The following is a 26,453-nucleotide window of genomic DNA, read 5'->3' on the forward strand; positions in this document are numbered from 1 at the left end:
TAAGTACAAGAAGACTGAATCTTGCAACTCTCTATGTTTTGAACCATTCCTGTGACACTAGTTATAGATTCGGATGCTTCACTTCGGGTTTCTGTTCCCCTCGGACCTTCTTATTGACGATGAAACACAGAAATTGCATCAGAAATGAATTGGTAGGCACAATACCGACTTAAGTACAAGAAGACTGACTCTTCCTACTGTCTATGCTTTCAACCATTCATGTGACACTAGTTTTTTATTCTGATGCTTTACTTCAGGTTTACTGTATCCCTTCGCGCTTCTTATTGACGATGAAACACAGAAATTGCATCGGAATTAAATAGAAAAAGCACAATGCCGAATTAAGTACAAGAAGACTGACTCTTCTTACTGTCTATGTTTTGAACCATTCCTGTGACACTAGTTATAGACTCCGATGCTTCACTCCAGGTTTACTGTATATCTTGGACCTTCTTATTGACGATGAAACACAGAAATAGCATCGGAATTAAATACAAAAGGCACAATGCCCACGTAAGTAAAAGAAGTCTGACTCTTCTTACTGTCTATGGTTTAAACCATTCTTGTCACACTAGTTGTAGATTCCGATCCTTCACTCCAGGTTTACTGTATACCTTGGACCTTCTTATTGACGATGAAACACAGAAATTGCAGCAGAATTAAATACAAAAGGCACAATGATGACTTAAGTACAGGAATACTGACTCATCTTACTGTCTATGTTTTGAACCGTCTCTCTGACACTAGTTATACATTCCGATGCTTCACTCCAGGTTTTCTGTATCCCTTGGACCTTCTTATTGACGTTGAAACACAGACATTGCATCGGAATTAAATACAAAAGGCACAACGCCGACTTAAGTACAAGAAGACTGACTCCTCTTACTGACTATGTTTTGAACCATTTCTGTGACACTAGTTATAGATTCCGATGCTGCACTTCAGGTTTACTGTATCCCTATGACCTTCTTATTGACGATGAAACACAGATATTGCATCGGAATTAAATACAAAAGGCACAATGCCGAATTAAGTACAAGAAGACTGACTCTTCTTACTGTCTATGTGTTGAACCATTCCTGTGACACTAGTTATAGATTCCGATGCTTCACTTCAGGTTTACTGTATCCCTCTGACCTTCTTATTGACGATGAAACACAGAAATTGCATCGGCAATAAATACAAAAGGCACAATGCCGACTTAAGTACAAGAAGACTGACTCTTCCCACTGTTTAAGTTTGAACCATTCCTGTGACACTAGTTATAGATTCCGATGCTTGACTTCAGGTTTACTGTATCCCTTGGACCTTCTTATTCACGATGAAACACAGAAATTCTATCGGAATTAAATACAAAAGGCACAATACCGACTTAAGTACAAGAAGACTGACTCTTCTTACTGACTATGTTTTGAACAATACCTGTGGCACTAGTCATAGATTCCGATGCTTAACTTCAGGATTACTCTATCCCTTGGACCTTCTTATTGACGATGAAACACAGAAATTTCATCGGAATTAAATACAAAAGGCACAATGCCGACTTAAGTACAAGAAGACTGACTCTTCTTACTGACTATGCTTTGAACCATTCCTGTGACACTAGTTATTGATTCCGATGCTTCATTTCATGTTTACTGTATTCCTCTGACCCTCTTATTGACGATGAAACACAGAAATTGCATCGGAATTAAATACAAAAGGCACAATGCCGAATTAAGTACAAGAAGACTGACTCTTCTTACTGTCTATGTTTGAACCTTTCCTGAGACAATAGTTATAGACTCCGATGCTTCACTCCAGGTTTACTGTATCCCTTGGACCTTCTTCTTGACGATGAAACACAGAAATTGCATCGGAATAACATACAAAAGGCAGACTGCCGACTTAAGTACAAGAAGACTGACTCTTCCTACTGTCTATGTTTGAACCATTCCTGTGACACTAGTCATAGATTCCGATGCTTTACTTCAGGTTTACTGTATCAATTGGACCCTCTTATTGACGATGAAACACAGAAATTGCATCGGAATTAAATACAAAAGGCGCAATACCGACTTAAGTACAAGATGACTGACTCTTCCTACTGTCTATGTTTGGAACCATTCCTGTGACACTAGTTATAGATTCGGATGCTTCACTTCAGGTTTACTGTATCCCTCCGACCGTCTTATTGACGACGACACACAGAAATTGCATCGGAATTAAATAGAGAATGCACAATACCGACTTAAGTACAAGAAGACTGACTCTTCCTACTGTCTATGTTTTGGACCATTCCCGTGACACTAGTTTTTTATTCCGATGCTTTACTTCAGGTTTACTGTATCCTTTGGCCCTTCTTATTGACCATGAAACACAGAAATTGCATTGGAATTAAATAGAAAAAGCACAATGCCGAATTAAGTACAAGAAGACTGACTCTTCTTACTGTCCATGTTTTGAACCATTCCTGTGACACTAGTTATAGACTCCGATGCTTCACTCCAGGTTTACTGTATCCCTTGGACCTTCTTATTGACGATGAAACACAGAAATAGCATCGGAATTAAACACAAAAGGCACAATGCCCACTTAAGTAAAACAAGTCTGATTCTTCTTACTGTCTATGGTTTGAACCATTCCTGTGACACTAGTTGTAGATTCCAAAGCTTCACTCCAGGTTTACTGTATACCTTGGAACTTCCTATTGACGATGAAACACAGAAATTGCATCAGAATTAAATACAAAAAGCACAATGATGACTTAAGTACAAGAATACAGACTCATCTTACTGTCTATGATTTGAACCGTCCCTGTTACACTAGTTGTAGATTCCGATGCTTCACTTGAGGTTTACTGTATCCCTTGGCCCTACTTATTGACGATGAAACACAGAAATTGCATCGGAAATAAATACAAAAAGCACAATGCCGACTTAAGTACAAGAAGACTGACTCTTCTTACTGACTATGTTATGAACCATTCCTGTTCACTAGTTATAGATTCCAATGCTACACTTCAGGTTTACAGTATCCCTCTGACCTTCTTAATGACAATGAAACACAGAAATTGCATCGGAATTAAATACAAAAGGCACAATGCCGAATTAAGTACAAGAAGACTGACTCTCCTTACTGTCTATGTTTTGAACCATTCCTGTGACACTAGTTATAGACTCCGATGCTTCACTCCAGTTTTACTGTATCCCTTGGACCTTCTTGTTGACGATGAAACACAGAAATAGCATCGGAATTAAATAAAAAAGGCACATTGCCGACTTAAGCAAAAGAAGTCTGACTCTTCTTACTGTCTATGGTTTGAACCATTCCTGTGACACTAGTTATAGATTCCGATGCTTCACTCCAGGTTTACTGTATACCTTGGACCCTCTTATTGACGATGAAATACAGAAATTGCATCAGAATTAAATAGAAAAGGCACAATGATGACTTAAGTACAAGAAGACTGACTCTTCTTACTGACTGTGTTTGAACCATTCCTGTGATACTAGTTATAGATTCCGATGATTCACTTCAGGTTTACTGTATCCCTTGTACCTTCCTATTGACGATGAAACACAGAAATTGCATCGGAAATAAATACAAAAGGCACAATACCGACTTAAGTACAAGAAGACTGACTTTTCTTACTGACTATGTTTGAACCATTCCTGTGACACTAGGCATAGATTCCGATGCTTCACTTCAGGTTTACTGTATGCCTCTGACCGTCTTATTGACGATGAAACAGAGAAAATGGATCGGAATTAAATAGAAAAGCACAATGCCGACATAAGTACAAGAAGACTGAATCTCCAACTCTCTATGTTTTGAACCATTCCTGTGACACTAGTTATAGATTCCGATGCTTGACTTCAGGTTTATTGTATCCCTCTGACCTTCTTATTGAAGATGAAACACAGAAATTGCATCGGAATTAAATAGAAAAGGCACAATACTGACTTAAGTACAAGAAGACTGACTCTTCCTACTGTCTATGTTTTGAACCATTCCTGTGACACTAGTTATAGATTCCGATGCTTGACATCAGGTTTACTGTATCCCTTATGCCCTCTTATTGACGATGTAACACACAAATTGCATCGGAATTATATACAAAAAGGCACAATGCCGACTTAAGTACAAGAAGACCGACACTTCTTACTGACTATGCTTGGAACCATTCCTGTGACACTAGTTATAGATTCCGATGCTTAACTTCAGGATTACTTATCCCTCCGACCGTCTTATTGACGACGAAACACAGAAATTGCATCGGAAATAAATAGAGAATGCACAATGCCGAATTAAGTACAAGAAGACTGACTCTTCTTACTGTCTATGTGTTGAACCATTCCTGTGACACTAGTTATAGATTCCGATGCTTCACTTCAGGTTTACCGTATCCCTTGGACCTTCTTGTTGACGATGAAACACAGAAATTGTATCGGAATTAAATACAAAAGGCACAATACCGACTTAAGTACAAGAAGACTGACTCTTCTTACTGACTATGTTTTGAACAATACCTGTGGCACTAGTCATAGATTCCGATGCTTAACTTCAGGATTACTCTATCCCTTGGACCTTCTTATTGACGATGAAACACAGAAATTTCATCGGAATTAAATACAAAAGGCACAATGCCGTCTTAACTACAAGAAGACTGACTCTTCTTACTGACAATGCTTTGAACCATTGCTGTGACACTAGTTATAGATTCCGATGCTTAACTTCAGGATTACTTATCCCTCCGACCGTCTTATTGACGACGAAACACAGAAATTGCATCGGAAATAAATAGAGAATGCACAATGCCGAATTAAGTACAAGAAGACTGACTCTTCTTACTGTCTATGTGTTGAACCATTCCTGTGACACTAGTTATAGATTCCGATGCTTCACTTCAGGTTTACTGTATCCCTTGGACCTTCTTATTGACGATGAAACACAGAAATTGTATCGGAATTAAATACAAAAGGCACAATACCGACTTAAGTACAAGAAGACTGACTCTTCTTACTGACTATGTTTTGAACAATACCTGTGGCACTAGTCATAGATTCCGATGCTTAACTTCAGGATTACTCTATCCCTTGGACCTTCTTATTGACGATGAAACACAGATATTTCATCGGAATTAAATACAAAAGGCACAATGCCGACTTAAGTACAAGAAGACTGACTCTTCTTACTGACTATGTTTTGAACCATTCCTGTGACACTAGTTATTGATTCCGATGCTTGATTTCATGTTTACTGTATCCCCCTGAAGTTCTTATTGACGATGAAACACAGAAATTGCATCGGAATTAAATACAAAAGGCACAATGCCGAATTAAGTACAAGAAGACTGACTCTTCTTACTGTCTATGTTTGAACATTTCCTGTGACACTAGTTATAGACTCCGATGCTTCACTCCAGGTTTACTGTATACCTTGGCGCTTCTTCTTGACGATGAAACACAGAAATTGCATCGGAATTACATACAAATGGCAAACTGCCGACTTAAGTACAAGAAGACTGACTCTTCCTACTGTCTATGTTTGAACCATTCCTGTGACACTAGTCATAGATTCCGATGCTTCACTTCAGGTTTACTGTATCAATTGGACCTTCGTATTGACGATGAAACACAGAAATTGCATCGGAAGTAAATACAAAAGGCGCAATACCGACTTAAGTACAAGATGACTGACTCTTCTTACTGACTATGTTTGGAACCATTCCTGTGACACTAGTCACAGATTCCGATGCTTCACTTCAGGTTTACTGTATCCCTCCGACAGTCTTATTGACGACGAAACACAGAAATTGCATCGGAATTAAATAGAGAATGCACAATGCCGACTTCAGTACAACAAGACTGAAATTTCCAACTCTCTATGTTTAGAACCATTCCTGTGACACTAGTTATAGATTCCGATGCTTCACTTGAGGTTTACTGTATCCCTTGGACCTACTTATTGACGATGAAACACAGAAATTGCATCGGAAATAAATACAAAAAGCACAATGCCGACTTAAGTACAAGAAGACTGACTCTTCTTACTGACTATGTTATGAACCATTCCTGTTCACTAGTTATAGATTCCAATGCTACACTTCAGGTTTACAGTATCCCTCTGACCTTCTTAATGACAATGAAACACAGAAATTGCATCGGAATTAAATACAAAAGGCACAATGCCGAATTAAGTACAAGAAGACTGACTCTCCTTACTGTCTATGTTTTGAACCATTCCTGTGACACTAGTTATAGACTCCGATGCTTCACTCCAGTTTTACTGTATCCCTTGGACCTTCTTGTTGACGATGAAACACAGAAATAGCATCGGAATTAAATAAAAAAGGCACATTGCCGACTTAAGCAAAAGAAGTCTGACTCTTCTTACTGTCTATGGTTTGAACCATTCCTGTGACACTAGTTATAGATTCCGATGCTTCACTCCAGGTTTACTGTATACCTTGGACCCTCTTATTGACGATGAAATACAGAAATTGCATCAGAATTAAATAGAAAAGGCACAATGATGACTTAAGTACAAGAAGACTGACTCTTCTTACTGACTGTGTATGGACCATTCCTGTGATACTAGTTATAGATTCCGATGATTCACTTCAGGTTTACTGTATCCCTTGTACCTTTCTATTGACGATGAAACACAGAAATTGCATCGGAATTAAATACAAAAGGCACAATACCGACTTAAGTACAAGAAGACTGACTTTTCTTACTGACTATGTTTGAACCATTCCTGTGACACTAGGCATAGATTCCGATGCTTCACTTCAGGTTTACTGTATGCCTCTGACCGTCTTATTGACGATGAAACAGAGAAAATGGATCGGAATTAAATAGAAAACCACAATGCCGACATAAGTACAAGAAGACTGAATCTCCAACTCTCTATGTTTTGAACCATTCCTGTGACACCAGTTATAGATTCCGATGCTTGACTTCAGGTTTATTGTATCCCTCTGACCTTCTTATTGAAGATGAAACACAGAAATTGCATCGGAATTAAATAGAAAAGGCACAATACTGACTTAAGTACAAGAAGACTGACTCTTCCTACTGTCTATGTTTTGAACCATTCCTGTGACACTAGTTATAGATTCCGATGCTTGACATCAGGTTTACTGTATCCCTTGGGCCTTCTTATTGACGATGTAACACACAAATTGCATCGGAATTATATACAAAAGGCACAATGCCGACTTAAGTACAACAAGACCGACTCTTCTTACTGACTATGCTTTGAACCATTCCTGTGACACTAGTTATAGATTCCGATGCTTAACTTCAGGATTACTTATCCCTCCGACCGTCTTATTGACGACGAAACACAGAAATTGCATCGGAAATAAATAGAGAATGCACAATGCCGAATTAAGTACAAGAAGACTGACTCTTCTTACTGTCTATGTGTTGAACCATTCCTGTGACACTAGTTATAGATTCCGATGCTTCACTTCAGATTTACTGTATCCCTTGGACCTTCTTATTGACGATGAAACACAGAAATTGTATCGGAATTAAATACAAAAGGCACAATACCGACTTAAGTACAAGAAGACTGACTCTTCTTACTGACTATGTTTTGAACAATACCTGTGGCACTAGTCATAGATTCCGATGCTTAACTTCAGGATTACTCTATCCCTTGGACCTTCTTATTGACGATGAAACACAGAAATTTCATCGGAATTAAATACAAAAGGCACAAAGCCGTCTTAACTACAAGAAGACTGACTCTTCTTACTGACAATGCTTTGAACCATTGCTGTGACACTAGTTATAGATTCCGATGCTTAACTTCAGGATTACTTATCCCTCCGACCGTCTTATTGACGACGAAACACAGAAATTGCATCGGAAATAAATAGAGAATGCACAATGCCGAATTAAGTACAAGAAGACTGACTCTTCTTACTGTCTATGTGTTGAACCATTCCTGTGACACTAGTTATAGATTCCGATGCTTGACATCAGGTTTACTGTATCCCTTGGGCCTTCTTATTGACGATGTAACACACAAATTGCATCGGAATTATATACAAAAGGCACAATGCCGACTTAAGTACAAGAAGACCGACTCTTCTTACTGACTATGCTTTGAACCATTCCTGTGACACTAGTTATAGATTCCGATGCTTAACTTCAGGATTACTTATCCCTCCGACCGTCTTATTGACGACGAAACACAGAAATTGCATCGGAAATAAATAGAGAATGCAGAATGCCGAATTAAGTACAAGAAGACTGACTCTTCTTACTGTCTATGTGTTGAACCATTCCTGTGACACTAGTTATAGATTCCGATGCTTCACTTCAGGTTTACTGTATCCCTTGGACCTTCTTATTGACGATGAAACACAGAAATTGTATCGGAATTAAATACAAAAGGCACAATACCGACTTAAGTACAAGAAGACTGACTCTTCTTACTGACTATGTTTTGAACAATACCTGTGGCACTAGTCATAGATTCCGATGCTTAACTTCAGGATTACTCTATCCCTTGGACCTTCTTATTGACGATGAAACACAGAAATTTCATCGGAATTAAATACAAAAGGCACAATGCCGTCTTAACTACAAGAAGACTGACTCTTCTTACTGACAATGCTTTGAACCATTCCTGTGACACTAGTTATAGATTCCGATGCTTAACTTCAGGATTACTTATCCCTCCGACCGTCTTATTGACGACGAAACACAGAAATTGCATCGGAAATAAATAGAGAATGCACAATGCCGAATTAAGTACAAGAAGACTGACTCTTCTTACTGTCTATGTGTTGAACCATTCCTGTGACACTAGTTATAGATTCCGATGCTTCACTTCAGGTTTACTGTATCCCTTGGACCTTCTTATTGACGATGAAACACAGAAATTGTATCGGAATTAAATACAAAAGGCACAATACCGACTTAAGTACAAGAAGACTGACTCTTCTTACTGACTATGTTTTGAACAATACCTGTGGCACTAGTCATAGATTCCGATGCTTAACTTCAGGATTACTCTATCCCTTGGACCTTCTTATTGACGATGAAACACAGAAATTTCATCGGAATTAAATACAAAAGGCACAATGCCGACTTAAGTACAAGAAGACTGACTCTTCTTACTGACTATGTTTTGAACCATTCCTGTGACACTAGTTATTGATTCCGATGCTTCATTTCATGTTTACTGTATCCCCCTGAAGTTCTTATTGACGATGAAACACAGAAATTGCATCGGAATTAAATACAAAAGGCACAATGCCGAATAAAGTACAAGAAGACTGACTCTTCTTACTGTCTATGTTTGAACATTTCCTGTGACACTAGTTATAGACTCCGATGCTTCACTCCAGGTTTACTGTATACCTTGGCGCTTCTTCTTGACGATGAAACACAGAAATTGCATCGGAATTACATACAAAAGGCAAACTGCCGACTTAAGTACAAGAAGACTGACTCTTCCTACTGTCTATGTTTGAACCATTCCTGTGACACTAGTCATAGATTCCGATGCTTCACTTCAGGTTTACTGTATCAATTGGACCTTCGTATTGACGATGAAACACAGAAATTGCATCGGAAGTAAATACAAAAGGCGCAATACCGACTTAAGTACAAGATGACTGACTCTTCTTACTGACTATGTTTTGAACCATTCCTGTGACACTAGTCACAGATTCCGATGCTTCACTTCAGGTTTACTGTATCCCTCCGACAGTCTTATTGACGACGAAACACAGAAATTGCATCGGAATTAAATAGAGAATGCACAATGCCGACTTCAGTACAAGAAGACTGAAATTTCCAACTCTCTATGTTTAGAACCATTCCTGTGACACTAGTTATAGATTCGGATGCTTCACTTCAGGTTTACTGTATCCCTCTGACCTTCTTATTGACGATGAAACACAGAAATTGCATCAGAATTAAATTGGAAAGGCACAAGACCGACTTAAGTACAAGAAGACTGACTCTTCCTACAGTCTATGTTTGGACCATTCCTGTGACACTTGTTTTTTATTCCGATGCTTTACTTCAGGTTTACTGTATCCCTTGGCCCTTCTTATTGACGATGAAACACAGAAATTGCATCGGAATTAAATAGAAAAAGCACAATGCCGAATTAAGTACAAGAAGACTGACTCTTCTTACTGTCCATGTTTTGAACCATTCCTGTGACACTAGTTATAGACTCCGATGCTTCACTCCAGGTTTACTGTATCCCTTGGACCTTCTTATTGACGATGAAACACAGAAATAGCATCGGAATTAAATACAAAAGGCACAATGCCCACTTAAGTAAAACAAGTCTGACTCTTCTTACTGTCTATGGTTTGAACCATTCCTGTGACACTAGTTATAGATTCCGATGCTTCACTTCAGGTTTACAGTATCCCTCTGACCTTCTTAATGACAATGAAACACAGAAAATGCATCAGAATTAAATACAAAAGGCACAATGCCGAATTAAGTACAAGAAGACTGACTCTCCTTACTGTCAATGCTTTGAACCATTCCTGTGACACTAGTTATAGACTCCGATGCTTCACTCCAGTTTTACTGTATCCCTTGGACCTTCTTGTTGACCATGAAACACAGAAATAGCATCGGAATTAAATACAAAAGGCACAATGCCGACTTAAGTAGAAGAAGTCTGACTCTTCATTCTGTCTATGGTTTGAACCATTCCTGTGACACTAGTTATAGATTCCGATGCTTCACTCCAGGTTTACTGTATGCCTCTGACCGTCTTATTGACGATGAAACAGAGAAAATGGATCGGAATTAAATAGAAAAGGCACAATGCCGACATAAGTACAAGAAGACTGAATCTTCCAACTCACTATGTTTTGAACCATTCCTGTGACACTAGTTATAGATTCCGATGCTTAACTTCAGGATTACTGTATCCCTTGGACGTTCTTATTGACGATGAAACACATTAATTGCATCGGAAGTAAATACAAAAGGCACAATGCCGACTTAAGTACAAGAAGACTGACTCTTCCTTCTGTCTATGTTTTCAACCATTCCTGTGACACTAGTTTTTTATTCAGATGCTTCACTTGAGGTTTACTGTATCCCTCCGACCTTCTTATGGACGATGAAACACAGAAATTGCATCGGAATGAAATACAAAAGGCACAATGCCGACTTAAGTATAAGAAGACTGAATCTTCCAACTCTCTATGATTTGAACCATTCCTGTGACACTAGTTAAGGATACCGATGCTTCAGTTCAGGTTTACTGTCTCCCTCTGACCTTCTTATAGACGATGAAACACAGAAATTGCATCGGAATTAAATAGAAAAGGCACAATACCGACTTAAGTACAAGAACACTGACTCTTCCTACTCTCTATGTTTTGAACCATTCCTGTGACACTTGTTATAGATTCCGATGCTTGACATCAGGTTTACTGTATCCCTTGGACCTTCTTATTGACGAGGTAACACACAAATTGCATCGGAATTATATACAAAAGGCACAATGCCGACTTAAGTACAAGAAGACTGACTCTTCTTACTGACTACGCTTTGAACCATTCCTGTGACACTAGTTATAGATTCCGATGGTTCATTTCAGGATTACTGTATCCCTTGGACCGTCTTATTGACGATGAAACACAGAAATTGCATCGGAATTAAATACAAAATTCACAATGCCGACTTAAGTACAAGAAGACTGACTCTTCCAACTGTCTATGTTTTGAACCATTCGTAAAACACTAGTTATAGATTCCGATGCTTCACTTAAGGTTTACTGTATCCCTCTGACCTTCTTTTTGACGATGAATCACAGAAATTGCAATGGAATTAAATAGAAAAGGCATAATGCCGACTTAACTACAAGAAGACCGACTCTTATTACTGATAATGTTTTGAACCATTCCTGTGTCACTAGTTATAGATTCCGATGCTTAACTTCAGGATTACTGTATCCCACTGACCTTCTTAGTGACGATGAAACACAGAAATTGAATCGGAAATAAATACAAAAAGCAGAATGCCGACTAAAGTACAAGAATACTGACTCATATTACTGTCTATGATTTGAACCGTCCCTGTAACACTAGTTATAGATTCCGATGCTTCACTCCAGGTTACTGTATCCCTTGGACCTTCGTATTGACGATGAAACACAGAAATTGCATCGGAATTAAATACAAAAGGCACAATACCGACATAAGTACAAGAAGACTGACCCTTCTTACTGACTATGTTTTGAACCATCCCTGTGACACTAGTTATAGATTCCGATGCTTCACTCCAGGTTTACTGTATCCCTATGACCTTCTAATGGACGATGAAACACAGAAATTGCATCGGAATTAAATACAATAGGCACAATGCCGACTTAAGTCCAAGAAGACTGACTCTTCTTACTGACTATGTTTTGAACCGTTCCTGTGACACTAGTTATTGATTCCGATGCTTCACTTCATGTTTACTGTATCCTTCTGACCTTCTTATTGAAGATGAAACACAGAAATTGCATCGGAATTAAATACAAAAGGCACAATGCCGAATTAAGTACAAGAAGACTGACTCTTCTTACTGTCTATGTTTGAACCTTTCCTGTGTCACTAGTTATAGACTCCGATGCTTCACTCCAGGTTTACTGTATCCCTTGGACATTCTTCTTGACGATGAAACACAGAAATTGCTTCGGAATTAATTACAAAAGGCACAATGCCGACTTAAGTACAAGAAGACTGACCCTTCTTACTGTCTATGTGTTGAACCATTCCTGTGACTCTAGTTATAGATTCCGATGCTTCACTTCAGGTTTACTGTATCCCTCTGACCTTCTTATTGACGATGAAACACAGAAATTGCATCGGAATTAAATACAAATGCACAATGCCGACTTAAGTACAAAAAGACTGACTCTTCTTACTGTCTATGTTTTAAACCATTCCTGTGCCACTAGTTATAGATTCCGATGCTTCACTTCAGGTTTACTGAATCCCTTGGACCTTATTGTTGACGATGAAACACAGAAATTGCATCGGAAGTAAATACAAAAGGCAAAATGCCGACTTAAGTACAAGAATACTGACTCATCTTACTTTCTATGTTTTGAACCGTCCCTGTGACACTAGTTATAGATTCCGATGCTTCACTCCAGAATTACTGTATCCCTTGGACCTTCTTATTGACGATGAAACACAGAAATTGCATCGGAATTAAATACACAAGGCACAATGCCGACTTAAGTACAAGAAGACTGACTCTTCTTACTGACTATGTTTTGAACTATTCCTGTGACACTAGTTATAGATTACGATGCTTCGCTTCAGGTTTACTGTATCCCTCTGACCTTCTTATTGGCGATGAAACACAGAAATTGCATCGGAATTAAATACAAAAGACACAATGCCGAATTAAGTACAAGAAGACTGACTCTTCTTACTGTCTATGTGTTGAACCATTCCTGTGACACTAGTTATAGACTCCGATGCTTCACTCCAGGTTTACTGTATCCCTTGCACCTTCTTAGTGACGATGAAACACAGAAATTGCTTCGGAATTAAATACAAAAGGCACAATGCCGACTTAAGTAAAAGAAGACTTACTCTTCCTACGGTCTATGTTTTGAACCATTCCTGTGACACTAGTTATCGATTCCGATGCTTCACTTCAGGTTTATTGTATCCCTGTGACCTTGTTATTGACGATGAAACACAGAAATTGCATCGGAATTACAGACAAAGGGCATAATACCGACTTAAGTACAAGAAGACTGACTCTTATTCCTGACTATATTTTGAACCAATCCTGTGACACTAGTCATAGATTCCGATGCTTAACTTCAGGATTACTGTATCCCTTGGACCTTCTTATTGACGATGAAACACAGAAATTGCATCGGAATTAAATACAAAAGGCACAATGCCGACTTAAGTACAAGAAGACTGACTCTTCTTACTGACTATGGTTTGAACCATTCCTATGACACTAGTTATTGATTCCGATGCTTCACTTCATGTTTACTGTATCCCTCTGACCTTCTTATTGACGATGAGACACAGAAATTGCATCGGAATTAAATACAAAAGGCATAATGCCGACTTAAGTACAAGAAGACTGATCTTCTTACTGTCTATGTTTTAAACCATTCCTGTGCCACTAGTTATGGATTCCGATGCTTCACTTCAGGTTTACTGTATCCCTCTGACCTTCTTATTGACGATGAAACACAGAAATTGCATCGGAATTAAATACAAGAGGCACAATGCCGACTTAAGTACAAGAAGACTGACTCTTCTCACTCTCTATGTTTTCAACCATTCCTCTGACACTAGTTATAGATTCCGATGCTTCACTTTAGGTTTACTGTATCCCTCTGACTTTCTTATTGACGATGAAACACAGAAATTGCATCGGAATTAAATACAAAAGGCACAATGCCGACTTAAGTACAAGAAGACTGATCTTCTTACTGTCTATGTTTTAAACCATTCCTGTGCCACTAGTTATAGATTCCGATGCTTCACTTCAGGTTTACTGTATCCCTCTGACCTTCTTATTGACGATGAAACACAGAAATTGCATCGGAATTAAATACAAGAGGCACAATGCCGAATTAAGTACAAGAAGACTGACTCTTCTTACTGTCTATGTTTGAACCTTTCCTGTGACACTAGTTATTGACTCCGATGCTTCACTCCAGGTTTACTGTATCCCTTGGACCTTCTTCTTGACGATGAAACACGGAAATTGCTTCGGAATTAAATACAAAGGGCACAATGCCGACTTAAGTACAAGAAGACTGACTCTTCTTACTATCTATGTTTTGAACCATTCGTGTGACTCTAGTTATAGATTCCGATGCTTCACTTCAGGTTTACTGTATCCCTCTGAACTTTCTTATTGTCGATGAAACACAGAAATTGCATCGGAATTAAATACAAAAGGCACAATGCCGACTTAAGTACAAAAAGATTGACTCTTCTTACTGTATATGTTTTGAACCATTCCTGTGACACTAGTTATAGATTCCCATGCTTCAATTCAGGTCTACTGTATCCCTTGGACCTTCTTATTTACGATGAAACACGGATTTAGCATCGGAATTAAATACAAAAGGCACAATGCCGACTTAAGTACAAGAAGGCTGACTCTTCCAACTGTCTATGTTTTGAACCATTCCTGTGACATTAGTTATAGATTCCGATGCTTCATTTCAGGTCTACTGTATCCCTTGGACCTTCTTATTTACGATGAAACACAGATTTTGCATCGGAATTAAATACAAAAGGCACAATGCTGACTTAAGTACAAGAAGACTGACTCTTCTTACTGACTATGTTTGAACAATACCTGTGGCACTAGTCATAGATTCCGATGCTTAACTTCAGGATTACTGTATCCCTTGGACCTTCTTATTGACGATGAAACACAGAAATTGCATCGGAATTAAATACAAAAGGCACAATGCCGACTTAAGTCCAAGAAGACTGACTCTTCTTACTGACTATGTTTTGAACCATTCCTGTGACACTAGTTATTGATTCCGATGCTTCACTTCATGTTTACTGTATCCCTCTGACCTTCTTATTGAAGATGAAACACAGAAATTGCATCGGAATTAAATACAAAAGGCACAATGCCGAATTAAGTACAAGAAGACTGACTCTTCTTACTGTCTATGTTTGAACCTTTCCTGTGTCACTAGTTATAGACTCCGATGCTTCACTCCAGGTTTACTGTATCCCTTGGACATTCTTCTTGACGATGAAACACAGAAATTGCTTCGGAATTAATTACAAAAGGCACAATGCCGACTTAAGTACAAGAAGACTGACCCTTCTTACTGTCTATGTGTTGAACCATTCCTGTGACTCTAGTTATAGATTCCGATGCTTCACTTCAGGTTTACTGTATCCCTCTGACCTTCTTATTGACGATGAAACACAGAAATTGCATCGGAATTAAATACAAATGCACAATGCCGACTTAAGTACAAAAAGACTGACTCTTGTTACTGTCTATGTTTTAAACCATTCCTGTGCCACTAGTTATAGATTCCGATGCTTCACTTCAGGTTTACTGAATCCCTTGGACCTTATTGTTGACGATGAAACACAGAAATTGCATCGGAAGTAAATACAAAAGGCACAATGTCGAATTAAGTACAAGAAGACTGACTCCTCCAACTGTCTATGTTTTAAACCATTCCTGTGCCACTAGTTATAGAATCCGATGCTTCACTTCAGGTTTACTGTATCCCTTGGACCGTCTTATAGACGATGAAACACAGAAATTGCATCGGAATTAAATACAAAAAGGCACAATACCGACTTCAGTACAAGAATACTGACCCTTCTTACTATGTTTTGAACCATTCCTGTGACACTAGTTATTGATTCCGATGCTTCACTTCATGTTTACTGTATCCCTCTGACCTTCTTATTGAAGATGAAACACAGAAATTGCATCGGAATTAAATACAAAAGGCACAATGCCGAATTAAGTACAAGAAGACTGACTCTTCTTACTGTCTATGTTTGAACCATTCCTGTGGCACTAGTTATAGACTCCGATGCTTCACTCCAGGTTTACTGTATCCCTTGGACATTCTTCTTGACGACGAAACACAGAAATTGCTTCGGAATTAAATACAAAAGGCACAATGCCGACTTAAGTACAAGAAGACTGACTCTTCTTACTGTCTATGTTTGAACCATTCCTGTGACTCTAGTTATAGATTCCGATGCTTCACTTCAGGTTTACTGTATCCCTCTGACCTTCTTATTGACGATGAAACACAGAAATTGCATCGGAATTAAATACAAAAGGCACAATGCCGAATTAAGTACAAGAAGACTGACTCTTCTTACTGTCTATGTTTGAACCTTTCCTGTGTCACTAGTAATAGACTCCGATGCTTCACTCCAGGTTTACTGTATCCCTTGGACATTCTTCTTGACGATGAAACACAGAAATTGCATCGGAATTAAATAGAAAAAGGCACAATACCGACTTATGTACAAGAAGACTGACTCTTCTTACTATGTTTTGAACCATTCCTGCGACACTAGTCATAGATTCCGATGCTTTACTTCAGAATTACTGTATCCCTCAGACCTTCTTATTGCCGATGAAAGACAGATATTTCATCGGAATTAAATACAAAAGGCACAATGCCGACTAAAGTACAAGAAGACTGACTCTTCTGACAGGCTATGTTTTGAACCATTCCTGTGACACTAGTTTTAGCTTCCGATGCTTCACTTCAGGTTTTCTGTATCCCTTGGACCTTCTTATTGACGATGAAACACAGAATTGCACCGGAATTAAATATAAAAGGCACAATGCCGAATTAAGTACAAGAAGACTGACTCTTCTTAATGTCTATGTTTTGAACCATCCCTGTGGCACTAGTTAAAGATTCCGATGCATCACTCCAGGTTTACTGTATCCCTATGACCTTCTTATTGACGATGAAACACAGAAATTGCATCGGAATTAAATACAATAGGCACAATGCCGACTTAAGTACAAGAAGACTGACTGTTCCTACTGTCTATATTTTGAAGCAATCCTGTGACACTAGTTATAGATTCCGATGCTTCAATTCAGGTCTACTGTATTCCTTGGACCTTCTTATTTACGATGAAACACAGATTTGGCATCGGAATTAAATACAAAAGGCACAATGCCGGCTTAAGTATAAGAAGGCTGACTCTTCCTACTGTCTATGTTTCAAACCATTCCTGTGCCACTAGATATAGATTCCGATGCTTCACTTCAGGTTTACTGTATCCCTCGGACCTTCTTGTTGACGATGAAACACAGAATTTGCATCGGAAGTAAATACAAAAGGCAAAATGCCGACTTAAGTACAAGAAGACTGACACTTCTTACTGACTAAGTTTTTAACCATTCCTGTGACACTAGTTATAGATTCCGATGCTTCACTTCAGGTTTACTGTATCCCTCTGGCCTTCTTATTGACGATGAAACACAGAATTGCACCGGAATTAAATTCAAAAGCCACAATGCCGAATTAAGTACAAGAAGACTGACTCTTCTTAATGTCTATGCTTTGAACCATCCCTGTGACACTAGTTATAGATTCCGATGCAACACTCCAGGTTTACTGTATCCCTATGACCTTCTTATTGACAATGAAACACAGAAATTGCATCGGAATTAAATACAATAGGCACAATGCCGCCTTAAGTACAAGAAGACTGACTGTTCCTACTGTCTATGTTTTGAACCACTCCTGTGACACTAGTCATAGATTCCGATGCTTCACTTCAGGTTTACTGTATCCCTTGGACCTGCTTATAGACGATGAAACACAGAAATTGCATCGGAATTAAATACAAAAAGGCACAATACCGACTTAAGTACAAGAAGACTGACTGTTCTTACTATGTTTTGAACCATTCCTGTGACACTAGTCATAGATTCCGATGCTTAACTTCAGAATTACTGTATCCCTCAGACCTTCTTATTGCCGATGAAAGACAGATATTTCATCGGAATTAAATACAAAAGGCACAATGCCGACTAAAGTACAAGAAGACTGACAGGCTATGTTTTGAACCATTCCTGTGACACTAGTTTTAGCTTCCGATGCTTCACTTCAGGTTTACTGTATCTCTTGGACCTTCTTATTGACGATGAAACACAGAATTGCACCGGAATTAAATACAAAAGGCACAATGCCGAATTAAGTACAAGAAGACTGACTCTTCTTAATGTCTATGTTTTGAACCATCCCTGTGACACTAGTTATAGATTCCGATGCATCACTCCAGGTTTACTGTCTCCCTATGACCTTCTTATTGACGATGAAACACAGAAATTGCATCGGAATTAAATACAATAGGCACAATGCCGACTTAAGTACAAGATAACTGACTGTTCCTACTGTCTATATTTTGAAGCACTCCTGTGACACTAGTTATGGATTCCGATGCTTCAATTCAGGTCAACTGTATTCCTTGGACCTTCTTATTTACGATGAAACACAGATTTTGCATCGGAAGTAAATACAAAAGGCACAATGCCGACTTAAGTATAAGAAGGCTGACTCTTCCAACTGTCTATGTTTCAAACCATTCCTGTGCCACTAGTTATAGATTCCGATGCTTCACTCCAGAATTACTGTATCCCTTGGACCTTCTTATTGACGATGAAACACAGAAATTGCATCGGAAGTAAATACAAAAGGCACAATGCCGACTTAAGTACAAGAAGACGGACTCTTCTTACTGACTATGTTTTGAACTATTCCTGTGACACTAGTTATAGATTACGATGCTTCGATTCAGGTTTACTGTATCCCTCTAACCTTCTTATTGACGATGAAACACAGAAATTGCATCGGAATTAAATACAAAAGGCGCAATGCCGACTTAAGTACAAGAAGGCTGACTCTTCCAACTGTCTATGTTTTAAACCATTCCTGTGCCACTAGTTATAGAATCCGATGCTTCACTTCAGGTGTAATGTATCCCTTGGACCTTCTTATTGACGATGAAACACATAAATTGCATCGGAATTATATAGAAAAGGCACAATGCCGACTTAAGTACAAGAAGACTGACTCTTCTTACTGTCAATGTTTTGAACCGATCCTGTGACACTAGTTATAGATTCCGATGCTTCACTCCAGGTTTACTGTGTCCCTTGTACCTTCTTATTGACGATGAAGCACAGACATTGCATCGGAATAAAATACAATAGGCTAAATGCCGACTTAAGTACAAGAAGACTGACTCTTCCCACCGTCTAAGTTTTGAACCATTCCTGTGACACTAGTTATAGATTCCGATTCTTCACTTCAGGTTTACTGTATCCCTCTGACCTTCTTATTGACAATGAAACACAGAAATTGTATCGGAATTAAATACAAAAGCCACAATACCGACTTAAGTACAAGAAGACTTACTCTTCATACTGACTATGTTTTAAACAATACCTGTGGCACTAGTCATAGATTCCGATGCTTAACTTCAGGATTACTGTATCGCTTGGACCTTCTTATTGACGATGAAACACAGAAATTGCATCGGAATTAAATACAAAAGGCACAATGCCGACTTAAGTACAAGAAGACTGACTCTTCTTACTGACTATGTTTTGAACCATTCCTGTGACATTAGTTATTGATTCCGTTGCTTCATTTCATGTTTACTGTATCCCTCTGACCTTCTTATTGACGATGAACCACAGAAATTGCATCGGAATTAAATACAAAAGGCACAATGCCGAATTAAGTACAAGAAGACTGACTCTTCTTACTGTCTATGTTTGAACCTTTCCTGTGACACTAGTTATAGACTCCGATGCTTCACTCCAGGTTTACTGAATCCCTTGCACCTTCTTATTGACGATGAAACACAGAAATTGCATCGGAATTAAATACAAAAGGCACAATGCCGAATTAAGTACAAGAAGACTGACTCTTCTTACGGTCTATGTTTTGAACCATTCCTGTGACGCTAGTTATAGATTCCGATTCTTCAATTTAGGTCTACCGTATCCCTTGGATCTTCTCATTGACGATGAAACACAGATTTTGCATCGGAATTAAATGCAAAAGGCGCAATGCCGACTTAAGTACAAGAAGGCTGACTCTTCCAACTGTCTATGTTTTAAACCATTCCTGTACCACTAGTTATAGAATCCGATGCTTCACTTCAGGTGTACTGTATCCCTTGGACCTTCTTATTGACGACGAAACACAGAAATTGCATCGGAATTAAATACAAAAGGCACAATGCCGAATTAAGTACAAGAAGACTGATTCTTCTTACCGTCTATGAGTTGAACCATTCCTGTGACACTTGTTATAGACTCCGATGCTTCACTCCAGGTTTACTGTATCCCTCTGGCCTTCTTAATGACGATGAAACACAGAAATTGCTATGGAATTAAATACAAAAGTCACAATGCCGACTTAAGTAAAAGAAGACTGACTCTTCCTACGGTCTATGTTTTGAACCATTCCTGTGATACTAGTTATAGATTCCGATGCTTCACTTCAGGTTTACTGTATCCCTCTGACCTTCTTATTGACGATGAAACACAGAAATTGCATCGGAATTAAATACAAAAGGCACAATGCCGAATTAAGTACAAGAAGACTGACTCTTCTTACTGTCTATGTTTGAACCTTTCCTGTGACACTAGTAATAGACTCCGATGCTTCACTCCAGGTTTACTGTATCCCTTGGGCCTTCTTCTTGACGATGAAACACAGAAATTGCTTCGGAATTGAATACAAAAGGCACAATGCCGACTTAAGTACAAGAAGACTGACTCTTCTTACTGTCTATGATTTGAACCATTCCTGTGACTCTAGATATAGATTCCGATGCTTCACTTCAGTTTTACTGTATCCCTCTGACCTTCTTATTGACGATGAAACACAGAAATTGCATCGGAATTAAATACAAAAGGCACAATGCCGACTTAAGTACAAGAAGACTGACTCTTCTTACTGTCTATGTTTTGAACCATTCCTGTGACACTAGTTTTAGCTTCCGATGCTTCACTTCAGGTTTACTGTATCCCTTGGACCTTCTTATTGACGATGAAACACATAAATTGCATCGGAATTATATAGAAAATGCACAATGCCGACTAAAGTACAGGAATACTGACCCATCTTACAGTCTATGCTTTGAACCGTCGCTATGACACTAGTTATACATTCCGATGCTTCACTCCAGGTTTGCTGTATCCCTTAAACCTTCTTATTCACGTTTAAACACAGACATTGCATCGGAATTAAATACAAAAAGCACAACGCCGACTTAAGTACAAGAAGACTGACTCTTCTTACTGTCAATGTTTTGAACCGATCCTGTGACACTAGTTATAGATTCCGATGCTTCACTTCAGGTTTCCTGGATCCCTCTGACCTTCTTATTGACGATGAAACACAGAAATTGCATCGGAATTAAATACAAAAGGCACAATGCCGACTTAAATACAAGAAGACTGACTCTTCCGACTGTCTATGTTTTGAACCATTCCTGTGACACTCGTTATAGATTCCGATGCTTCACTCCAGGTTTACTGTGTCCCTTGTACCTTCTTATTGACGATGAAGCACAGACATTGCATCGGAATAAAATACAATAGGCTAAATGCCGACTTAAGTACAAGAAGACTGACTCTTCCCACCGTCTAAGATTTGAACCATTCCTGTGACACTAGTTATAGATTCCGATGCTTCACTTCAGGTTTAATGTATCCCTTGGACCTTCTTATTGACGATGAAACACAGAAATTGTATCGGAATTAAAAAGAAAAGGCACAATACCGACTTAAGTACAAGAAGACTTACTCTTCTAACTGACTATGTTTTGAACAATACCTGTGGCACTAGTCATAGATTCCGATGCTTAACTTCAGGATTACTGTATCCCTTGGACCTTCTTATTGACGATGAAACACAGAAATTGCATCGGAATTAAATACAAAAGGCACAATGCCGACTTAAGTACAAGAGGACTGACTCTTCTTACTGACTATGTTTTGAACCATTCCTGTGACACTAGTTATTGATTCCGATGCTTCATTTCATGTTTACTGTATCCCTCTGACCTTCTTATTGACGATGAAACACAGAAATTGCATCGGAATTAAATACAAAAGGCACAATGCCGAATTAAGTACAAGAAGACTGACTCTTCTTACTGTCTATGTTTGAACCTTTCCTGTGACACTAGTTATAGACTCCGATGCTTCACTCCAGGTTTACTGTATGATTTGCACCTTCTTATTGACGATGAAACACAGAAATTGCATCGGAATTAAATACAAAAGGCACAATGCCGACTTCAGTACAAGAAGACTGACTCTTCTTACTGACTATGTTTTGAACCATTCCTGTGACACTAGTTATTGATTCCGATGCTTCATTTCATGTTTACTGTATCCCTTGGACCTTCTTATTGACGATGAAACACAGAAATTGCATCGGAATTAAATACAAAAGGCACAATGCCGAATTAAGTACAAGAAGACTGACTCTTCTTACTGTCTATGTTTTGAACCATTCCTGTGACACTAGTTATAGATTCCGATTCTTCAATTTAGGTCTACTGTATCCCTTGGATCTTCTTATTGACAATGAAACACAGATTTTGCATCGGAATTAAATACAAAAGGCGCAATGCCGACTTAAGTACAAGAAGGCTGACTCTTCCAACTCTCTATGTTTTAAACCATTCCTGTGCCACTAGTTATAGAATCCGATGCTTCACTTCAGGTGTACTGTATCCCTTGGACCTTCTTATTGACGATGAAACACAGAAATTGAATCGGAAGTAAATACAAAAGGCACAATGCCGACTTAAGTACAAGAATACTGACTCATCTTACTTTCTATGTTTTGAACCGTCCCTGTGACACTAGTTATAGATTCCGATGCTTCACTGCAGAATTACTGTATCCCTTGGACCTTCTTATTGACGACGAAACACAGAAATTGCGTCGGAATTAAATACAAAAGGCACAATGCCGAATTAAGTACAAGAAGACTGTCTCTTCTTACTGTCTATGTTTGAACCTTTCCTGTGACACTAGTAATAGACTCCGATGCTTCGCTCCAGGTTTACTGTATCCCTTGGACCTTCTTCTTGACGATGAAACACAGAAATTGCTTCGGAATTGAATACAAAAGGCACAATGCCGACTTAAGTACAAGAAGACTGACTCTTCTTACTGTCTATGTTTGAACCTTTCCTGTGACACTAGTAATAGACTCCGATGCTTCGCTCCAGGTTTACTGTATCCCTTGGACCTTCTTCTTGACGATGAAACACAGAAATTGCTTCGGAATTGAATACAAAAGGCACAATGCCGACTTAAGTACAAGAAGACTGACTCTTCTTACTGTCTATGTTTGAACCTTTCCTGTGACACTAGTAATAGATTCCGATGCTTCACTTCAGGTTTACTGTATCCCTTGGACCTTCTTATAGACGATGTAACACAGAAAATGCATCGGAATCAAATACAAAAGTCACAATGCCGACATAAGTACACGAAGACTGACACTTCTTACTGTCTATGCTTTGAACCATTCCTGTGACACTAGTTGTAGATTCCGATGCTTCACTTCAGGTTCACTGTATCCCTCTGGCCTTCTTATTGACGATGAAACACAGAATTGCATCGGAATAAAATACAAAAGGCACAATGCCGAATTAAGTACAAGAAGACTGACTGTTCTTTCTGTCTATGCTTTGAACCATTCCTGTGACACTAGTTATGGACTCCGATGCTTCACTCCTGATTTACTGTATCCCTTGGACCTTCTTATTGACGATGAAACACAGAAATTGCATCGGAATTAAATACAAAAGGCACAATGCCGACTTAAGTACAAGAAGACCTACTCTTCCTACTGTCTATGATTTGAACCATTCCTGTGACTCTAGTTATAGATTCCGACGCTTCACATCAGGTTTACTGTATCCCTCTAACCTTCGTATTGACGATGAGACACAGAAATAGCATCGGAATTAAAAACAAATGGCACAATGCCGACTTAAGTACATGTAGACTGACTTTACCTACTGTCTATGTTTTGAACCATTCCTGTGACACTAGTTATAGATTCCGATGGTTCATTTCAGGTTTACTGTATCCCTTGGACCTTCTTGTTGACGATGAAACACAGAAATTGCATCGGAATTAAATACAAAAGGCACAATGCCGACTTAAGTACATAAAGACTGACTCTTCTTTCTGTCTATGCTTTGAACCATTCCTGTGACACTAGTTATAGACTCCGATGCGTCACTACTGGTTTACTGTATCCCTTGGACCTTCTTATTGACGATGAAACACAGAAATTGAATCGGAATTAAATACAAAATGCGCAATGCTGAATTAAGTACAAGAAGACTGACTCTTCTTACTGTCTATGATTTGAACCATCCCTGTGACACTAGTTATAGATTCCGATGCTTCACTTCAGGTTTACTGTATCCCTTGGACCTTCTTATAGACGATGAAACACAGAAATTCCATCGGAATTAAATACAAAAGGCACAATACCGACTAAAATACAAGAAGACTGACTCTTCTTACTGACTATGTTTGAACCATTCCTGTGACACTAGTCATAGATTCCGATGCTTAACTTCATAATTACTGTATCCCTCGGACCTTCTTATTCCCGATGAAACACAGATATTGCATAGGAATTAAATACAAACGGCACAATGCCGAGTAAAGTACAAGAGGACTGACTCTTCTGACAGTCTATGTTTTGAACCATTCCTGTGACACTAGTTTTAACATCCGATGCTTCACTTCAGGTTTACTGTATCCCTTGGACCTTCTTATTGACGATGAAACACAGAAATTGCATCGGAATTAAATACAAAAGGCACAATGCCGACTTAAGTACAAGAAGACTGACTCTTCTTACTGTCTATGTTTTGAACCATTCCTGTGACACTAGTTTTAGCTTCCGATGCTTCACTTCAGGTTTACTGTATCCCTTGGACCTTCTTATTGACGATGAAACACATAAATTGCATCGGAATTATATAGAAAATGCACAATGCCGACTAAAGTACAGGAATACTGACCCATCTTACAGTCTATGCTTTGAACCGTCGCTATGACACTAGTTATACATTCCGATGCTTCACTCCAGGTTTGCTGTATCCCTTAAACCTTCTTATTCACGTTTAAACACAGACATTGCATCGGAATTAAATACAAAAAGCACAACGCCGACTTAAGTACAAGAAGACTGACTCTTCTTACTGTCAATGTTTTGAACCGATCCTGTGACACTAGTTATAGATTCCGATGCTTCACTTCAGGTTTCCTGGATCCCTCTGACCTTCTTATTGACGATGAAACACAGAAATTGCATCGGAATTAAATACAAAAGGCACAATGCCGACTTAAATACAAGAAGACTGACTCTTCCGACTGTCTATGTTTTGAACCATTCCTGTGACACTCGTTATAGATTCCGATGCTTCACTCCAGGTTTACTGTGTCCCTTGTACCTTCTTATTGACGATGAAGCACAGACATTGCATCGGAATAAAATACAATAGGCTAAATGCCGACTTAAGTACAAGAAGACTGACTCTTCCCACCGTCTAAGATTTGAACCATTCCTGTGACACTAGTTATAGATTCCGATGCTTCACTTCAGGTTTAATGTATCCCTTGGACCTTCTTATTGACGATGAAACACAGAAATTGTATCGGAATTAAAAAGAAAAGGCACAATACCGACTTAAGTACAAGAAGACTTACTCTTCTAACTGACTATGTTTTGAACAATACCTGTGGCACTAGTCATAGATTCCGATGCTTAACTTCAGGATTACTGTATCCCTTGGACCTTCTTATTGACGATGAAACACAGAAATTGCATCGGAATTAAATACAAAAGGCACAATGCCGACTTAAGTACAAGAGGACTGACTCTTCTTACTG

Source organism: Schistocerca piceifrons, chromosome 9 (genome assembly GCF_021461385.2).
Source record: "Schistocerca piceifrons isolate TAMUIC-IGC-003096 chromosome 9, iqSchPice1.1, whole genome shotgun sequence".
In the NCBI taxonomy this organism is placed as follows: Eukaryota; Metazoa; Arthropoda; class Insecta; order Orthoptera; family Acrididae; genus Schistocerca; species Schistocerca piceifrons.